General features: G+C 36.8%; 1 long non-coding RNA gene across 1 annotated transcript; it reads left to right on the top strand.

The window, feature by feature from the left end:
* Positions 1 to 669: 669 nt before the first annotated feature.
* On the top strand, positions 670 to 1,240 carry LOC140997895 (uncharacterized). Its single transcript, XR_012179410.1, has 3 exons — positions 670 to 721; positions 925 to 951; positions 1,178 to 1,240. It is a non-coding gene; the product is annotated as an uncharacterized lncRNA (long non-coding RNA).
* The last annotated feature ends 4,415 nt before the right edge of the window (positions 1,241 to 5,655 follow it).

Below are 5,655 nucleotides of genomic sequence, written 5' to 3'. Positions count from 1 at the left end.
AAAATATCGAAATATCGAAAACTCACAATACTGAATATTTGAAACTGTTTCAGCACTCATTTTCCACAGTATTTATTAGGGGTGTCATGATTCTCCAAATCTTAGATTTTTTTTTTGTTTTTTTGTTTTTTGTTTTTTGTTTTAGCACAGATGACTATGCCATTTTAGACTAGTCTAGTCTACGATCATTGGTTTCCTCTCTCTGACAGCGAGTTGATACGCACACTGCTGCAGTGCCCACATAGGCCCGCCCCCTACCACTCTTCTGATTGTGGCCAGACATATATTACCTTAAATGCTGTTATGCTTAACACACAGTACACAAGCCTTGTTATATTTATCTTTTAATGAAAATCTAAAATTTTGTGTGTGACAACACTAATCACTAGTCCTGCCATTTAAGAAAAAGCTATATAAAACAAACACCATAAGGAAGCAACAGAAATGATGAGAGTTTTTTCTCTAAACCAGCACTGTGGTAGATTGGATCTAAATATACAGGACCACACATACTGGGCCTTGATAAATGATGTCAAGTGTGTTTCTGTGGCCTGTCTGTCAATGTGATTCACTTCTGATTCTAGTTGAGGTTTTCCTGTTCTGCAAAACGTCACGTCTGTATGTCGAAGTCCATGTAGTCAACCAGGCAAGTGTAGTCTCGGACATTTCACATGATTCAGCTTCATCATGGCTGGACACCTGCTGTTAGTCGTCCTCATGTGTAAGTTCAACCTTTTGTCTGCTTTTTTCATTGTAAATGTAGGCAGTTAACCACCAATACAGTTACATTTTATTTATTTAAAATGTAGCCTGTTATGTATTGTTATCAGCATGTTTATTAGACTTTTACATTAGGTTGAGAGAAACAGGACATTAAGAGTTTACTATTTACTATTACATCTGTTTCTTTTGTTAACACAACAGATTCCTTTTGTGAGATGGAAGCACAAGGTCAGTCCCAAAGTTTAATATCAGTTTTAATGGTCAGGTGTGCTGTTATCATAGTATGGACAATTTTGAATTGTCTGCTATAGTTTTGCCAATTTTCACACATCATTTGGCTGTACAGTACTTGTATTCTGTGTTTTTTACTGTGCATCAAATTAGATTAGGAATTTTATTATCGTAGTGCAACTGTTAAGTATGTGATATAACATATGTACCTCTAAATTTTCAGCTCCTCTTCCACCGACACTGACAGTGGATAAACCGGTGATCACAGACACAGACTCAGTCACACTGAACTGTCAGACTCCATCATCTGTTTCTGTGTCTCTGTGTTATTTCCGCATTGTAAGTGGAGAACCAGCCAAAAGCTTCTCTTGTCTGAAGACACTGACAGGAACTGAGCTGCTGAAAATTTCACATCAGAAGTCACCTGCTGAGGTTAAAATAAAATGTTTTTACCTTCAAATGTCTCCATCTCCAGACAGTGACACATCCTCCATCATCATTCGAAGTAAGTGAACCCTACTGCTATTGGCTTGTTTTAGGATATCTTGCTAGAGTATGAGTACAAACAACAAAGTGTCTCTCAACAAGGGGGTTGGGACCTCAGGGGAAGTGTTAGAAGATTGAGAATGGGAATCATTTAAAAATAAGAATAATGCATCAACCTCATGGAATAGCTTGTTATGAGTTATTTTAAATGAATGCACTTCAGTTATTTAATTCACCGTATACTTGAATTTTCAGCATCTCTTCCACCTCAACTGAGAGTGAATCCACAGGTGATCACAGAGACAGACTCAGTCACACTGGACTGTCAGACTCCATCATCTGTTTCTGTGTCTCAGTGTCATTTCTACACTTCAAGTGGAGTAAATTTCAGAGACTCCTCTTGTCTGCAGTCACTGACAGGAACTGAGCTGCTGAAGATGTCACATCAGGGTTCATCTGCTGAGGTTGAAGTGAACTGTTTTTATACTGAAAAGCTTGGAGAGTCAGATTCTCCATCTCCATTCAGTGACACAGCCTCCATCACCATACACAGTGAGTGACTGTAACTCCCATCTACTCATATTGGTGCGTCTTGATAGAGTATAGACATAAGAAAAGCTGCATGGTAAAATTATTTTAAGGGGTTGCAAACCAAAAGAGAAACCCTGATTTGTATTTAATGTCTTTCTTTTGTAGTCCTAAAACCACAGATGAGTCTTCAACATGTTCGTGGTGACCACGTCCTCTTTCATTGCTCTCTGCCTATATCTGCTAATCCTGACACAAGATGTAACCTGTACTTTGGAGAAGCAAGTCGTCCCATTCTAACAACAAACATTGAATGGAAAAGAACCTGGTTCTGCCAGTTTACTGTCTCAACTGGTGATTTGCTGAGTCGTCTACGTTCAGTTCAACAAAGTGATGCCAGCTGTGATTACAGTTTGAGAAGTGGACCCAACTCTTTGTCTCCTCGTAGCGACCGATACAGCTTGACTGGTAAGTCAGAAAAGACATGTTCATACACATTCTACGTTGCTTCACGCATCCACTGAAATCAATTTGTGATTACTGTGTAAAATTATACAGATGCAATAGAACGACTCCCATGTTGTGTCTGTATTCAAATTAATGTCATTGGTAATTTGTAATTGTGACAGTTTAATGGTCTCTAGTTTCAATATTTAGAATTTAAACTAAAAAAACACCTTGCAATGTGATCATACCAGCTGGTAATTATGTTTTTGACCAAGAGCTATTCACACATACAAGGACCCAGGCCCATAATAAAAATGTATACTATTTTAAAAATGTTGTGATCATTGCATCAAAAACATATAAAAAAAAGGTTCTACTGTATGTCCTCTAGTTTTGTGAAACTGCTCAAGTGATTACACATAAATACTTTCCCACACAGTTGTCTGCACATGAAACTGAACATAACAAATCCATCTTGCTCTTTGTAGATATTGTGAAAATAGAGTCAAGCATGACTACACCAGCATTTACACTGACCACAGGTAGGACATCCATAACATTATAACAAATCACTTAAAATATTTATTATTTTGAAGGTTTTAAAATATTTTTATTCACCAGGTCCGACAATTTATACTTCGACTCCTGTGACTCCTGCAAAACAAACAGGTAACAGAATTACAGATATATTAAGTGTATATTAAGAGTTTCTTTAACTATTTTGAACAGTACTTCTCTTCATTCAGCAGGTGGGCCGGTTGGTACTCCAAGTATCCCTGATGGGTTTCCGTCAACTTTCCCAACATCAGGTGATTATGCAGCTTTTCAACATTTCACACTGACCCTTGTGTTGATAAACACATTATGTTACTTTCATATGTAACCTGAATATGTTTATAAAAAGTGATTATCCTGAAATTCAGTCGAAGTTAATACTAAAGTGATGGTTGCTGATTGGTTATTCTGATTGTGCGTGATGGATATGCAGTTTCTTATGAATATGTGAAGTTAGACTTCGTGTTGTGCAGATGCTAGCCCACATTCTTAAAAAAAAAAGTTGTTCAGCAGCACATGACAAATATTTTTGCAGCTTATACAAAGGAAGACAATATATTGTTTTAATCTTTATGTCTTGTGTGCCTTCACGAAACAGAAACCAGTATGACCCCTAATAATTCAAAACCTGGTGATGACATAACAGGTAGACCAAAGATTATTTTTATCGCTAATAATCCAAATGCTTACTGTATAGCTGTCAGTGTTTTAAAAACATTTGTGCATGTGCTCATACAAGGTTCGAGTGTCAGTACAGCTGGCACTAAAGGCAGCTCTTTGTCTGCAACCCCTCAGAAATCAACTTCAGGTGAGTACAGTTTGTGTAGTTTCTCACCACTGTGATTAAATCATGTTTACAACGTAATTTACTTATAATTATACATTAGTCACAAGGCAATACTTTACATTCAATTTTATTTATTACTTGTGCACTGGCATTAGGGGTTGAGATAGGTAGTTATGCACACTACATGTCTCTTTGTATATATTTTTACTTTTATAGATTTTAGAACGCTGCTGACGAGTTTTTAAGAACGCTGCTGAACAGGATTGCTACAAACAGTTTCGTTGTGGTTTTTTTTATACAATGACAAAAAAGTGTCTATTGTGTTTGTATTCTTATGTCTCCATGATTTTTTTTTTAATGTTGCGAGAAGCGAAACTGACACTTGTTCATGGCCTCTGTTGTTTCAAAACAGAACTGTGGATATGGAAGTATGTAGCAGTTGCAGCTGGTGGTGGAGTAATCGTGGGTTGTATCGTGCTCGTTTCTGCAATTCGCTGTAACCAAAGAAGAGCTGGTGGGAACTCTGTCAATTTGTTTGTCTCATGAAGTCAGAATCTATTTTTATATGGGTGTTCATACAGACTGAAGAGAATAATTTCATGACAAAAAAATCTAAAATGTCTGCCTTCCCACCGATCTTGTGAAATAATATGACACTCAGCTCCCTGGTACACTCCTGAACTAACCAAATGAAATTCTGTAATTAGATTTCAAAGCGGCTACAGTAGAGGCACATTTGAGATAATCAAGAAGTTGCATCTCTTTGCAGCACCGTAGCTAAAAGAAGTTTCACCCTGTTTTATTCTGACTCGTGATAGGGAGAGATGTTGGAAGGCTGTAACTTTGAGCCACAAAAGAAATTCAGCATACAATCACACGCCAAACTTAATAGGAAACTATCATCTTACTGTGTGTGTATTTCTCGTCAGCAGGTTCTGAGAAAGTGAAGCAGCAGGAACCTCAAGATGAGCGTGTAAGTCTGACAATATTAGATATATTTGCCATATATATTAATAGAAGCTGCAGTTGTTTTTTTTTTCTTTTCTCAGCATGAAATGTTCCATTTGTACGACACCATCCCTGATGAGCCAGCTGCACCAGACCTGAAGCACATGGCTTACAGCACCGTGCAGGCACACTGAAACACAAACTGTCTTATACTGTTAAGAAAACGAGAAAACAAACAGCCTTAATAACTGTTAGAAATGTAAACCTTGTGTTTAAAGTTAACTAGTGTAATCTAGACCTTAGAGCTTATGACAGATAAACGCAGCATAGGTTTCAACCTGCTATTCAGTTTAGTTTCTTTTAGATCAAGATGGAAAATGTATTTAGCTCTACTCAAATTCCTCAACTTAAGCAAAAGGTTCACTTTATTCCTGTCTGTAATTCCATTTTGTTTTCTGATGTTTTTTCTATTTAATGTTGATCATATTTTTTTAACTGGAGAGATTTTCCTTGAGACTTCTGTTACTGAAAGATAAATACATTTCCATGCATTTACAACTTACTGACACTGTACATACACGGTATGTGTTAGTCCTTGAACTCTCAAAAATACAGTACATACTTGAATGACTATGTGTTATTCTCCTGAATGAATATAATGTGTATTTTATTTTCTTCAGTTGGTCTCTTTTAGTCTCCTAAAATGTCAGCTACCACACAAGCTGCTACAAAACCACACATAGACATATAAGAGCTGTACAGGGTATGATATTGAATATTAACAGGATGGATATATTCATGTTTTATCTGGGAAATACAGGAGTAGATAGTTTTGGCCATAATCAATCAGATTATAACACAGTATTTACAGAGTTCGGAAGTGGGCTACCAGACGGTCAGACAGGTTGTAAAGAAGCCAGTAGTTTAACCACATTATCTAAATCACTTAA

Source organism: Pagrus major, chromosome 6, assembly GCF_040436345.1.
Source record: "Pagrus major chromosome 6, Pma_NU_1.0".
Taxonomy (NCBI): domain Eukaryota; kingdom Metazoa; phylum Chordata; class Actinopteri; order Spariformes; family Sparidae; genus Pagrus; species Pagrus major.
The sequence above is the reverse complement of the archived record's forward strand: the minus strand, read 5'-3'. Positions and strand labels throughout refer to the sequence as shown.